Source organism: Apis laboriosa, unplaced genomic scaffold, assembly GCF_014066325.1.
Source record: "Apis laboriosa isolate Shangri-la unplaced genomic scaffold, ASM1406632v1 scaffold14686_cov152, whole genome shotgun sequence".
NCBI lineage: Eukaryota > Metazoa > Arthropoda > Insecta > Hymenoptera > Apidae > Apis > Apis laboriosa.
Window position 1 is genome coordinate 103,638 of NW_025221692.1, and position 13,513 is coordinate 117,150.

The 13,513-nt window shown below is 48.3% G+C and overlaps 1 protein-coding gene across 1 annotated transcript in view; it reads left to right on the forward strand.

The window, feature by feature from the left end:
- Window positions 1–13,513, forward strand: part of LOC122710417 (lysine-specific histone demethylase 1A) — a 100,920-nt gene that overhangs the window by 20,664 nt on the left and 66,743 nt on the right. The window lies entirely within an intron of this gene.

Below are 13,513 nucleotides of genomic sequence, written 5' to 3' on the forward strand. Positions count from 1 at the left end.
CGGCTCGATGTTTCGCCGCAGACTCCGAGATCGACGAATCGAGCTGTGGAGCTCGACGGAGAACGTTCCCCACGGGGGAACGAATTTCCCCGTCGAATCCCCGGAGGATTTACTGCGACACCGGCGATCCGCGTACAAATCTCCCGTCCCCGGCTCGCAATACGTTCGACTCGAAAAATCTTGGCGGCTCGCTCGCCCCATCCAAATGGATGGCGCGTGTACGAGAGCCGAAGGCGAGGCTCTCGCGGAATTGAGAAACGCGCCGCGAACCCCTGTTCCTCTCCCTCTCTCTCTCTTTCTCTTCCTCTCGACGACCGAAGGAACGAAGGGACGAAGGAAGAAGAGGAGAAGGAAGAGAGCGCGCGAGGAACTTCGAGAAGAGGAGAGGAGCGAGTGCAGGAGCGAGATCGAGCGGCGAGGGGAGGGTATACAGTGGAAGGGAAACGCGGGATGAAGCGGGCAAGGTTTTGCCGCGTGATTCGCGGCCTGCCACGCGGAATCTGTTATCCTCGTGAAAGGAAAAGCCGAGATAGCCGTGGATTTGCCCGTGCTGCTCGGCTCGGCTCGCCGATTATGTCGATATCGAATACCACGAACTGCACTCAGCCGAATGGAGAGTGCGAGCGTCCCTGTGTGTGTGTGTGTGTATGTGTTTCGACGCTGGTTTGTTGCGTGGTTTGTCCCCCTCCCCCCGTATCCGTGCACGCGCCCGTGCTCGTACGCTGCCAGCAACTCGTCGTCGTCGTCGTCGTCGTCGCCTGCATCGGCCTATTAAATTCTCCGGCGAGTAAAATCGTATTGTCTTTCTTGGCCGATCCGCCGCGCGTTACGACGCGCTCAGGAGCACTTCATTACCATATAATTTCCAGTTCCCTCGCGGATTACTCCCCCTCCCCCGAGCAAAAGGATAGATCGTACGGTATGCCTCGTCGAGGCACAGAGGTACGCTCTACTCTACTCAAGGAAGGAGAGACCTACCGTGTCTCCATGCGCATATGCCTCGCCTCGTCTCTCTCCCCCTGTATCTTGTTGCCTCATCTTCCTCCGCTTCAAGTACGGCTGGTTAATGGTATTCAGAGGTCCCCGAGTCTCGAGACATCGCTCGGGGCATTAGAACGAGGCTTAGGTCGCGAGGATTGTCTTTTGTAGACAAGCGGCGCGGAGTTAACTTTGTTTATAACCCGGTTGGCGAGAATACGGGAGAAAATATCGTGCCGATGCTGCGAGGGACGAGAGACAACGAGGCGCTCGCTCGAGAAGCTCCTCGTCGACGAGGAGGATCCTCTCCTGATCTGGCATTTCGATGTAACGTTGCTCTCTTCGTATCTTTCGGATGGAACGAGGAGGTATGGGCGAGGTATCTTTTCTCCTCTCCCCGAAGACATCGAACGTGTATATAATCTATTGGGGTTGTAGACAAACCTCTCTCTCTTTCTCTCTCTCTCTCTCTCTCTCTCTCGATCAATGTAATTGAGACTGATGCGTCTGGCCGCGTTGTGCACCCCGCATTGGGCGCATCCATCGTCCTGTAAGGAAGTGACAATCGTTGCCTGTTTATTCACCCATTGAAATATTACTCGAATTCGAATTCGTGGAGCGTCCCTCGGATGATTGATCGAGCGAGCGAGGGTTGGACAATGGGATGATATCCCCGTACACCCACGTGACGAGCAGCAACGTTTTGCCCGCGACACAACGCGTTGGTCGCGTTACAAAAGAGGACGTTGAAACGTGGCCAAGACTTTGATTTAATTACTTGGCGTTTCGCGAGAAATCCTCTGTTCCTCCTAACACGTTCCAGAGGCGCGACCACCAACGAGATTCGTGTCGGCAAAAGAAGGTGGTTTCGCGTTCTTAAACGTGGTGGTTCGCTGTTTATTTATCTCCCCAGGGTGGTTATTAAAAATATGCCGGTCCACGAATCGATTTAGAAGGGGAAGAAGGAGCGAAAAACGTAACACCACCTATTCGATCGGTAGATAAGGATCTTCAAATTGAGCGCAACAACTATAACCGTCGAACCGCAAATATTTATCCGCTTGGTCAGCTTGATTTATCGCGGTGACAACAAATTGCTCGGACACCGGTTTCCCGCTTTGCCTCCACGTATCACGAGTCGGGGTGTGATTTCTCTCTTTCTCTCTCTCTTTCTCTCTCTCGATTCGATCGAACGATTTTCGTAATCCACCCTTCGGCGGTGATAATACCACAGCGTACGCAATTCACAGTGTATCCCTCCGTTACGAACCTCTTTTGTTTTTCGAGCGGGAGCTGATAATTGTCCTCGAATCGAAAACTAAACTAGATTTACCGTTCTAAACATTCCTCGTTAAAGAACGCAAATAAAATACGAAAGAATGACGTAGCTACGTCCATGTCTGTTGCTATGCATAATAAGACAATTCTCTTGTATAAGACGATTATCGTAAAGAAAAAATTGCTTCCGTATAATACGAATAAGACAATTCTGTTGTATAAGACGATTATCGTAAAATAAAAAATTGCTCCCGTTTCGATACTGCGAGTGAATGCTTTCTAGAATGATTTGTGATCTCGCTCCTCTGATTGACAAACGGTGCACGTATCGATACGCTTATACTCGATCTTGGAAGCTTCGACGTTCGAAGGGGGGGAAAAAAGGCGAATATCGGCGGGTGTATCCCCCACCCGTTTCCCCCGATGCACTTATCACGATGTATCGATATGGTAATGCGTTAGTAGAAAGCGTTATAAATCAACGGATAACCCGTATGAACGTGTCGGATAAGTATCTGGTAATTGAATTAAGAAAATAAATATTTGCCCGGATGGATTGATTTATTACGGGAACAAGGAATTGTAGCGAGCGTGGCTTGGCGCACGCTTTTAACACGGCGTATATAACTTGCGGCGTGTAAACGAGAGGATTGACGCAAGACCGGTCATTTTCGTAATCTACCCTTTGGCACGGTGCTCGTGACTACAATTTTGTGACTGTGGAACGGTCTTCCTCTTCTTCTTCTTCTTCTTCTTCACCGATGATATTTCCTCGCTCTCTACAGTACAGTTCGCTTTCAGAGAAGAAATTCAAATTGGAAAATTCGAGCTCCCTTCTCAACGCCTCGCCTCGCCGTTGTATCCCCCTCTCTCCCTCGTGAAGGAGAATGTCGTGTAATTAAGCGAAAAGTCAGGGATCACGAGGCGTCTTTGGTGGTATCGAATACATCGGTCTTATCGGCTATCCGATTATCCAATTAACCGGTTGGCAAATGCAGCAGGAGCGTTGGATATTGATCGAACGGTGGTGGTAATGGCCGATTAATATATATTTATCTCGCGCTCCAAGCAACACACATTCGTACACGCGTTCGTGTAATGGTATTGAGAATCAATGATTATTATGCGATATATTTACGAATAAAAGATTTTCATTCACTTTATTATTCGCGAGAGAGAGAGAGAGAGAAAGTATGGAACGTTTAAGATAATCGGTAATCAAGAATTATAGTAGTGGAAAGCCTCATTGTCTAATATATATACATATATAAACCACATAATGTGTCGAAACGGCAAATCGTCTTATACACGCGTGTCTAATTACTGATCGTGTCACCATTGTTCCCGGTGAGATCGATCGGCGGCATCCAGATCCCGGTTGAAACGTTGAAACGCAGAAGAGCAAATAGCTCGCGTTTCGCCACGCCCACGTAACGAGATCGAGGCGAACGATGAAACGGCGCTGGAAAGAAGTTGGTTGCTGCGTGAATGAGGGGAGCCAACCAGCCTCGTGACCTGTGATTTCCGTGATCCGAGCCCAGGGCACGGCCACCTCGTGTCTACAATTTCGCGACTCTGCCTCTCTGATCCTCGAATACCACGAAAAGTATGGATAACGCCGTTCGTGGACACGATGATGATGACCGCGTAATAGATAATTCATAAGCGTTGCGCGCTCCGCGCGGATGTTATACGAGGGTACGGATCAAGGGGAAGAGGAAACTGACCCACGTGATGGAACGAACGTGATGATTTTCCACGTATCGAGGAACTCGTCATCGTCTCTATTTTCGTTACGATTCTATTCACTGCGAAGAAGAAGTTCGTGTTCGAATTGGTGTCAAGTGGTATGTAGATCATATATGCATGTCTTTGAAAGATATTTGATATTTTTCCTGATTTTTCCTGACTCGTTTAACGTTGTTCCATACCTTGGTTATTATAACTATTGAACATGATTTAGCGATAATTCGTGGAGCATGAACTGCGATTCGATCGTAAAGGCGAATTGCAAAATGGAGAGGATTATAATAAGAAAGTTGTTTTAACGGAATGGCTAAGGGGCGAAATAGATGGAATGATAAAGCTTTATGTAATGATAATCGCCGTAGATTATATTCTTAGTACCGGCTTACGAATCTGACGTTTCATGGGGAAATTTAATCCGGCTATTTTTTTCTTTTTTTCTTTTCATTGATTGACAATTTTTATCGAATTTAGAAATTTCGAAAGGTCAAGGATAGAACACTCGATAATAGAATCTATCCATCTCGATTGGATCGAGTTCAAATCGTCGAATTTAGATTCCTTTAATGGCAATCCTCTTTTTCTCTCTTCTCCTTCTTCTTCTCCGTACCTTTCTTCTTTCTCCGCGTTGCGTTCTTTTTTCTTTCTCGTCGGTAGAAAATTGTGTTCTCGATCTATACACGCGTTGCGTGCAAGATAATTGGACCTCTTTTCAAGTTCCGCGCGCCGTGGGTTACAAGACGTCCACTTTCCTCGATCGTGACGGGTTCGACACAAAAGTGCTAGATTTCGTTCGATCCACCATCACTGAAATAATTTTCGTTCATGAACGGCGCAATTTGTTGTCGAACCCTCCTTTTTCTTTTCCCTTTTCTTTTCTGAAATTTCTTCCTTCCCCCGTTCGTTCATAATATCGATAATAACAGCCATATAATAAACGATGTCCCATATCGTATAAAAAGATTTTAACGATCGGCTAGATTATTTTCCCTTTTCCTCTGGTGGTGGCAAGAAAAAAAGAGAAAAAGACAAGCGTCGTTCTGTTCACGAGATCAATTTGCAACGAGATCTCGTGTCTTCCTCTCTCTCCCCTTCCTCCTTCTCTTCCTGGGTTAATTGATTTTTCGATTTTCCGCCATGCAAACAGCTCTGGATCGTTCTCTGGATTTCTAGTTTACGCGCGGATATCGATATCACACCGTGGATAGATTGAAATAAGTACTTACGTACACACTATATCGGGATCAATTCTATTTGCACGCGAGCTAGTAATCGCGGAGCGGGCGGAAGAAGAAGAAGAAGAAGAAGAAGAAGAAGAAGAAGAAGAAGAAGGGGAGGTATCGATCGAGACATTCCGATTCGCATTTCCTTATTGCTGTTCGATCGATAGATAGATCTCTCTGTCATTATGATAATAATTTTCCGGTTCGACGATTTGTACGCGATACAACAGACGTTTCTTTAAATGCCCCGGATTTCTTTTGCTCCCCTGCTCCCCCTCCCTTTTTTTTACCCCATTCCTCGCGACGATCTTGAACCGAACGGTATTATTCCTTCTCTATTTTCCACTCGTACTCTGCTTTTCCTCATAGTGCTATGAAAACATCGCCCTTAAAAGTATACCCAAATACAACCGCGTAATTATTTTCATTTTATTTTCTATGAACGAGTCTCTAGGATCGAGAGATCTTAGTCACACGCGAATCGTGTTTCGCTTGTTTCTTCCAGAGCAGAGATGCTTCCAGAGTAAAGAAAACGCGATATATACACACATATTTGACCAACTTCCGGGAATCAATCCGACACGTCGATAAAGGATGAATGTAGCGAGGGTTGTGCGCGCAACAGTTGCTTATACATTTGAAATCCGGCTGTTAATCGGCGGATGGAACTGGCTGCTCCAGCTCTCGTTTCGCTGCCTCGACATTATCGGAATCCTCTCACGCGCGCTCGCCAGCGAACGAGCTGGCGGCTGGTCCGGCCGTAAATCATAATTATCATCGTGTACGCTTTTATTCGAATGGAAATTCATTAGGCTCGCTCGGTGCATTGTAAACAACGCGACGACGGAGGGAAGCGGTGATCGGGGGCAGAGAAAAGAGGCTGAAAGGGAGGAGAAGAAAGGGGAAGGACGAGAGGAGAAGAGAAAGAGAGAGAGAGAGAGAGGACGGATGAGATGGAGAGTCTAGAGGGGGCGAGGAGGCGAGAAGGAGAAAGGAGCGAAGGGAAGGAGGGTAATTTACAACAAGGAGAGCCCGAGCCTCTCTCGGAGCGGATCGTGAGTTCGAGGCACGGAAAGGTGAGTTCGGCCGACGGGCGTGCGGTATCGATATTACCAATAATTGTCGGCCTGAAAGGTTATCTCAAGAAAGCGTGCATAGCAAACTCCCCACCGACGTGCCCGATAAGTTATGAAGGCCCCTCGCGTCCTTTGCTTCCCTCTCAACCCCCTTCGCCATCTCCTCCTCTCCTCCCCTCCTCCTCTCCTCCCCTCCTCCTCTTCTCTCGGTAAATCCGCAGGATCCAAAGCGGTGTGTACGCGCGGATGTATGTGTGGTAGTGTGCTCGATGGCCAACCTCGTACCTCGCGCATCGTGGTGCCTTCGACACTTGGCCATTGTCGGTAACACGGCTGCATCGGGGAGATACGTGCAGTTGTAACTGACATTTTCCAGGGGAACGACGTTCGTATATGTTCGTATATATATATATATATGTGTGTGTATATATATGTATATATAAGATGTCGAGGCAAATGAAATTCAAGCGTTGAAAGGTGGCACGTACTACTACGCGACGCGGGCAGCCGAGGGAAAGAGAAAAGTGGGACGGAGCGCACAGGATGGAAGTGGACGATTCTGGCTTGGTGGATAGCTTGCGTGGTCGCCTAATAACGATTATTATCGGTGGAATAAGCGAGAGCCGTTCTGGTGGTTCTGAAAGGCCGTCGATCTTGAGAGTCGCCGGTGGCTTCGTTTTCGCGTGTTTTCTGCGCGCACCACCCCACCGTGGTGGCGAACGAGGGGGATCCCTATCCTCGTCCCTCTTTTAAACGCGCCGCGTTCTCGACGTCATGCCGGGCACGGTGTCACGCCGTTGAAACGCCGGATGAACACCGATATGAAGTGAATAGGACGCGCGTGGGACATTCCTCTCCCCGCTCTTTCTTCCACCTTTCCCTCTTTCGCTCCTTCTCCTCTTCCTCCTCCTCCTCCTCCTCCTCCTCCTCTTCCTCGACGACTCCCCTTTGGAATTTCAAACGGACGGATCCGTGATTGCGGTACGATTTGCACCGGGCGACATTTCGTGAACGGTCCATTTAGACTCTCGGGCGTAAAATGCCAGAGAGGGTCATGTTCTCTCTCTCTATTTTTTTCTCTCTCTCTCCATTGGAGGGAGAGCGCGACGAAGAACGGAGGAGATGCTTAACAGGCCGTTAAACGCGCGCGGATTCGTGCGCCGTTTCCGCGGCGTGACCGCTCCTCCGTGTAATTTTCGAAAGAAATGATAAGTATACGGCGTGCGTTCGTCTTTGGTGAAAGGAAACGCGAGGATCGTTCCCTGGCTACGTTCCCCGTGTCCTTCACCTTTGACCCTCGCGCGAGACTTTTAACGTCTTGCCTAGTTTTTTAAGAAGATATAATATTTGGCCTCGCCTTGAGACTGAAATATTCGATTCGGAATAAATACGTAAATATTGAAACGAAAAAAAAAAAAAAAGATTCAGAAACGATCGTCGCACAGGGATCAATATCCTTAATGTACGTATATTTTCTTGTATTTACGATTAATTGCGTTAGTTACTTAATTGAATTAAAGTAAAAAAAAAAAAAACGTTCGGACGTTATAATATTATTGGAGATCGGATCGCGTCAAATCCAGAACGAATATCTCTCGTAATCTTGGATCGTTTGCGCAACCAAACGATCTCCGCACATCCCGGCAATGTTTCTTCCTCAACAATACCGTCTGGCCGACAGCCACGGCGAGCGTCATCGCTCATGAATCTCGGATCGACGACAGGTTATCCTTCGCGGTGGGGAAAGTAGAGAAAGGTTAAAGGATTAACAGTAACTCACAATTACGATGGCAATAGTCAATGGCGGCGCACGCGTCCGTCCATCAACCGAGACGTTAATGCTCCCTCGAATATAAATAGATGGTTACCGCGTGGGCCCGACGTATTAATTATCGTCCCCGCCGACGATTACTGTGGATCGGTGAATCGGATCTCTCTCTCTCTTTCTCTCTCTCTCTCTCTCTTTCTCCCGCTTCGAGAGAGCGGTAGGGAGATCGTTTGCAAACGGAAGTGGAGTAAGCCGTTGGTCGCTTTCCCATGGAGAAGCTCTCTCTCCCTTTTTCCTTCTCTCTCTCGAACGAGATCGTTCCCCGTAACTTATAACGGGATCATCGGTGGACAGTGGCATTGTGCGGCAAAAACGGCGGGCCCCCGTCACGCGTATTAAGAGCTCTAAAGATGCGGATCTAGTCACGAGTCCTCCTCTTCCTCCTCCTCCTTAAAGTTACGCGTCGGCTTAACGCCCCGTTGTTGCATCCTTTGGACCTTAGTCCTTTCGATTCTTACCTCGGCCGTGAAATATCGTGAACTCGGTTTATTTGTGTTGCTCGTATATATATATACCACGCTTATTATTCACGACGCGCGGTTTCTCGATTCTTTTCGAGAACAAATTTCTCCTTCTTTCTGCCGCGTTTCGTAATCGTCAGGGGGAGAGGAACGGTATCCGCGAGAGGGTAAATGATATCCTCTCCGGCGTTCTACCTTTTAAGATGCCATAAACAAGAATTCGCTCGATAATGTATTTGAAGGATCGTACGTTTCGAGTCTCTCTCTCTCTCTCTCGGATGATCTTTTTTTTTCCCCTTAAATGGCAAGGAGGAGGAAGGGGGTGGTGTACGTGTCTTTTTTCTTCTTCTTCGTTTTTTTTTTCTTTTTTTTTTTTTTCTCGTTCGGCTCTTTTTGGATTGTATAACCGCGAAGGAAAAAATGTATGCGCAAATATATTTCGACGGTCGTGGCTCGCCTTTATACGCTGCTCGGCTGCCACGTTGGATATGAATTTTCGTGCAGCATCGTTGTGCACGTGTATTCCCACCATCGGGCGCCCATATTCTCCCCGAGTTCGCGCCCAGTGGTGCTCACTTTTGCCCCGTAAGCGCCTGCTCCTCACCTTCTTTTTGAGAACGATACGCCGTATATTTCTTCGTACGACTCGAATTATAAAATCGTACGATCCATCCTCTCACATTCGCACAAGTACGAATGTACGTACGATGCAATAACTTGTGAAACGTTCGAATCCTCTTATTCTTGAGATCCGACTACACGATGATGAAAAATTAAAAAAAGTAGCTGGAACGATTGGACTTTTATTGTACGCGGATTTTCGTTATAAATAGAATTCTATCGTATTGTATCATTGTACATTCCCATCATCAATTCTTCGTTACTTTATTTTCCATCGAGAGTATTTTCTTTTTTTGAATCACGAAACGCATGGGTACAATTCCCATTTAATTCACCATCGAAACTTTCCCGTGGTCGTCAATTTCTCCTTCCGAATCGTAATACCGTGTCGGTCGAACCGTATGTAAGCAGCTGTTCGCCTCGACTCTCCCATCAAGCTGCCACGTTATCGCGTTGAAATCCAGGAAGACAGGTTGCTGGATTTGTTTGCACGTTGCGTTGTTAGACCCGTGCCGTTCATCGAGCTCTCTCTCTCTCTCTCCCTTCCTTTCTCTCCCCGCTATCTCCGCTTGAATTACCGCCCCGAGATTTTTTTATTCGCCCGCTAAGTGTATTCCCGGATAACGCTTCCGATTGATTTAGGCGGTTCCAACCAGGTTCCCTATTAGATACGCTTACCTTACCCTCCAGCTCTAATTGCAGACCTCGCGCCTCCGTCCGAGGACGGTGGTCTCTCACGCCTCTCACGCCTCTCAGCTTCTTCCTCCAACTCCGTTTCCTCTCGTGTTACTCGCGAGTGGAGGACCGTTGCGAGCGTAAGCTCCCTTAAGGCCTCCCTCCCTCCTTCCATCTTCTGAGAAATTGCGAATCACTGGATTCGCGTATAACGTAACGCGAGAGTTCTTGCGTGGCGAGGCCTTGATTCTCTTCGGTTTCTCGACGGAGAGGGGAAGGACAGGTCGACGGCTCGTTGACACTCGCATAATAACGCATTTCTTTTCGCGTAATTAACTGTGCTGACGCACACAGTTGCACGGCTAACTCATTCGCGTAACGCGTCTACGATTGCTCATACGTCGCGAGATATCGTATCGCGATTCTTTTTCTTGAGTGTGAGGGAGGGAGAGATGTTGATGGACCGATTTTCCGATCGTTCGTTTTTGGCCCTCTCCCTTCTTCTTCTCGTTACACGCTCAAGAGGAAGGGGGAAAAAAATGTTACGCGACACTTCCCCGTTTCTCCGTTCCTTATCCGTCGAGGTCTCGTTTTTCGTATCTCTTTATCGCGCGTTTGGTCAAACCGGTGGCCGTACAAAGAGGATCCCGAGGAGGATCGGGTTGGTAAATAATTCAGAATTGCCGGCCGCCTATTCTAGCCGGCGGATGAGGATGAAGGGGACGTTTAGAATTGCGATTACGTACACGTGTACACGGGGTTCGCGTGTAAAAAATGGCGGAACGACAAGCGGAAGCGGTTTTCCCGGGACTCGTGTGCCGATGAGACGACGGAACACCACATCACCGCCGAGATAATAATTTTAAACAACCTCGGCCTGCGTCCCGTGGTTATCGAAGTCTTTTTACAAGATTTTTTAGACTTTTTAAAAGTCGGATAATAATTAATCCGGGCAACGATCTCACAACGATCGTCATTGTAGTCAATTCCGTATCCTCGTTTCTAATGATATCCAGTCGGGATCAAGAACGATCGTATCCTCATTAGAGACTGCGATAGTGTGAGTAGGGAATGGAGAAGAGAACGCGACTTATTAGCGGATTCGAGTTGAGATCTAGCGCAGGAGTTGGGGGAGGATGGTATGCACCTTCGGTGGACTTTTTTCACCCACCTGGTGGAGGCAAAGGGAACGGTAGAGCGACGGTGGAAGATAGTGGGAACGAGAGAAAGTAAAGGGAGACACGCGGATGGGAGAGAGAGAGGGGGGAAGAGACGAATTACGTAAAGGAAGGAAGAAGGGTGAGAAGGCACGATCACGGAGGGAGATGAGACGATGGATGGCGGGCGCGAGGGAGGGAGAGAAAAAAGAAGGAGAGGGAAGAGGGCACACGGTGGGCGAGGGTGGGAAGCGGTCGAGAGAAACGCAAGAAGAAGTAGATTGAGGTTGATAGGAAAGAAAATCGCGCTCGCACGGCGTCGTTAGCTTGTTAAGTTGCACGCAACACCTTCGCCTCGAATACCGGATATACGGCCCTCCTCTTCGCGTATACAACCTCTTTCTCTCTCTCTCTCTCTCTCTCCTCCTTTCTGCATCTCTCTAACTAACCCTCCCTTATGATCTTTCAACCCGATCATTCACCCTCTCTTCCACTTATTAACACGATTTCGACTAACCAAACAGGATTTGAGGGGATCCAAATTCGAAGGAATCTTTTTTCTTTTTTCAAATAGAAGATATACGTTTGAGACTTTCAGAGAAAAAAAAATTCTCTTTCTACCAATCCTCGATGAACTCGGAGGCGTTTCTCTCTCGCGTTTCCATTTCTTTCGCGATCATCGCGGTCATCTTCCTTCTGTGCTCCTTTCGAATTCCCCTCCTCTCCCTCCTTCTCCTCCTCTTTCTCTTCTTCTTCTATTAGAAGTCGACCGATCGCCGACTTCTTCCGCGAACGGAACTCGGTGAGATGGGGTTTTTCCCGGCCGGCTACGCTCCACAGAGGAAGCTGTCCTCGAGGAATGGCCCGCGAGAGCGTGCTCCGGCTAAGAGCACTCTTTTTCTCGATATTACCGGGGTAAATGGTATTAGCTCGGAGACACAAGGATATTCAGGGGATAAGAAAAGTTGGGATATACACAGAGAGAGAGAGAGAGAGAGAGAGAGGAGAAACACGGCGCCGCGCTGAATTATTCCTTTACGATATCGACGTTCGTTCGAGCTACTACCCCCTCGCTTCTACCCCCGCGTTGCTTCCACCTTCTTCGTAAGAAAGAAACGCAAGTCAGGGAATTGCATTATGCACGTATCGTCGCTGAGCCGGATTGATTCGTTTCTTCGTGTTATTAAGAAGTTCCTCCTGCGCGCCTTTGAAATATGCACCGCTATCCCGTTGTATTATTCACCGTTGCTCGGCTACGATTCTCTCTCTCTCTTCCTCTCTCCTTCCCCCTTCTCCTCCATTGTACTACGCGCCCGTTCGATTTCGCGAATTGTTTCTTCTGCAACTTGCGATATATCCAACCTATGCCACATTTCAAAACATATTATATCCCGCGATGAACGATACATCAAATTAATTACGCCAAGTATTTCGATCTCGTTTCTTGTTCCATCGTTACACGTCCTTCCCCTCCCCCTCCTCCTCGATGAAACGCGTACAATGCATTTCAAACGTGCTCGAGTCAAAAATCTCTGTTCTGTCCCTCTCTGTCTCTCGATCGGCGAATCGTTAAATTAATTACGTCTCACGCGTAACGACGTGACCATTGGAAGAAGTTAGCAGCGGCCGTTAATTAAAAAGAAAAGAAAGAGGGAGAGAGAGAGAGAGAAAAAAAATTGTCGGAATCGTGGAAAGGATGGCGTTGCTTGTGTCCACGTGCATTAGCCTTAAGCGGGCTCGTTTAATTACTATCGCGGCTTATGCGCCTGTAAACCGGCCCTAAAGGACGATAGCCGGACTCGATTCGAGGACTCGAGGAGGAGGCTCTCCGTTGGTCGGGTTTCCGCGCCACAACCACCACCACCACCACCACCATCACCATCACCATCACCATCACTACCGTGGTGGAAGAAGAAGAAGAAGAAGAAGAAGAAGAAGAGAAGGACGAAAACTCGAGGGCAACGGAAGACGGAGAGCACGTTTCTTGTCATAGCCCGTTGGAAGGAAAGGTGGACGGGCGCTAACCGTCCCCACCACGCCTCCCCGCCTCGCCGCTGAGGGGGGAGCGTGGCATGCGAGCAGCATGCAACCAAGACGAATACCTACCTACTCGTGAAGCAGAGTGTTCCTCTGTCGAACCGCTTGGCCGTGGATCGGCTACCGAACTCCGCGGGATCGGCTCGATCGGTATTCGACGTTCTAGCTCGATGACATATATGGTGGTAAAGGTGGGGAGGGGAGCGCTGTGTCGAGGGAAGGGGAGGGGAGGAGATCGGTGGAACGATAAGTAAATAGATAAAGGATCGGTTCGAAAACGATGTCGGGTCCTGATTCTCTCGGGGTGTTTTCGGTGGAGCGTCGGGAATGCGGCGGCGATAGTTGTGGAGAAGGCTCGAACGCTTAATTGCTAATTGAAAATTCTTCGTGGCGCGGAGATACGTGGACGCTCGTCTAAAATATACGGCGCATA